The following is a 2,044-nucleotide window of genomic DNA, read 5'->3' as shown; positions in this document are numbered from 1 at the left end:
TATCTTCATCAACGTCCATACTGCTCAGCTTAGAAGAGAGATGATGAAGTTCAAATTGGATCTGTTGATTTTGAGTATCAAAGGCATTCATCCGGTTTGTGATGTAGCCTCGAAGAGAAACCAACTCGTCCATTATCATCTGATTGGTAGGCATATCAGCAGATGAGGAAGATTGAGCATGAAACTTAGAAGGTTGTGGTGCATGTGGGTTAGGTTCTGTTTGATCAGCAGGTGCAGATTGTCTATCAGATCGATGCCTATAAGAGCGACGATCACGAGGATCAATGGAGAAACCCATTTTGTGGACAACTTCCACATCAATCTTGCTTTCGCGAAGATTCAGAGGTACATTGGTTTCACCATTAGTAGACACACCGAAATGTTCAAGAATGTTTGTTATGAAGATAGCATAAGGAAAATGACTTTGTGTTCCTCGAATATTCCACATTTGTCGCAACATCATCTTAGTCCAATTGATCTTGATGTTAAATTTCATAGAGTACATCAATTGGAGCTCTATGTCACTTAGTTGAGAATGGTTTGAAAATTTTGGTAAGATAACATAGCTCAGCAGATAATGAAGCAAACGATCTTTGAGTTTGAGATGTCCAGCAGAGAGGATATCGTGATTTTTAACAGTTTCACCAAAGCCTTGCTGCTTACGCACTTCAATTTTCTCTTTAGAAAGTCTACACATAGAATAGTAGAATTCCTTACGATCATAGTTCTCCCATTCACACTGAAGACTGAAACCAGCAGTGCTACCTTTAGTGGGTATTTTAGAGCACAATGAACTAAAAAATTTATCATCTAAGACAATCTCTTTTCCTTTCACATAGAAAGTGAGACGACTTTTCTGAAATTTCATGTTGCAGTAGAATACTCGAACAAGTTCGGGATATATGTCATCAGTTTCACAACAAAAGTCAAAAAGGTTTTTTTGCTGCAAAAGATAAGGAAATAGAAAATCTTCAAATTCAAAATTCCCTATATTACCGTATTTTCGAGTAAAAATGGTGCGACCATGGAAGTGCTCCTCGAATATCTTGCGTTGCTCATCATTAGAAAGAAGCCTTGTCAAATCCAGAGGGTTAGACTCCAAAGATGTTGTTCCTTGACTCCTTTGATATATTGGTGAGTTGTTTCTTTGATCTAGAAGAAGAAGCCATGGATTTGGGATTTTAAAATTTTAGGTTTTTGGGTTTTGAAGATTTGGGGGTTTTTGATTCAAGCCACTAATCACGAAAATGAATGGTTATAAGTGTTTAGAATCGAAAATGTGATATGAATGGACACAAAAATCACCGAAAACGGTTTAGAAATGAAGATTTTAGAGTGAGAGAGGGGTATGCACGAGTGAGAGAGTATGAGGAAGAAGATGAAGTCTGAAAAAAATGCAGAAAAACCTACTTATACGCACAGAGAAATCGATTACGCTACTTTGAGTAATCAGTTACTCAAATTGAAATTTTAAGAATTTTCAGACAACAACTCAGAGTAATCAGTTACTCATTTTGAGTAATCAGTTACTCATTTTGAGTAATCAGTTACTGACCCAAAACAATTTATTTTAAGCATACTGATGCACCGAAAATGATTTTTAACCCAAAAATTGAAGTTTTGGAACACAAATAAATATATTTAAGATCAAGTAGGCATGAGATAAACATAATGAAGCAAACATATAATCATATAAGCATGTTAAGACAGGTAAGCTTCATCAAGAATGCCTAATTCAAGTCTAATTTTGTAAAAAGGTTCTTTTGCCAAGGGCTTAGTGAAAATATCTGCAAGTTGATTATGAGTATCGACAAATTCTACGGATATATCTTTCTTTTGAATATGGTCCCTTAGGAAGTAATGTCTTATATCTATGTGTTTGGTTCTAGAATGCATAATAGGATCCTTTGTGAGATTTATAGCTCTAGTATTATCACATTTCAACGGAGTGCAGCCTAAGTCTAAGTCATAATCTCGTAATTGTTGCATAAGCCACAACACTTGGGCACAACAATTACCTACTGCTATATATTCAGCCTCAGCA

This window comes from Lupinus angustifolius, chromosome LG14, assembly GCF_001865875.1.
Source record: "Lupinus angustifolius cultivar Tanjil chromosome LG14, LupAngTanjil_v1.0, whole genome shotgun sequence".
In the NCBI taxonomy this organism is placed as follows: domain Eukaryota; kingdom Viridiplantae; phylum Streptophyta; class Magnoliopsida; order Fabales; family Fabaceae; genus Lupinus; species Lupinus angustifolius.
This window is presented reverse-complemented; position numbering follows the sequence as displayed.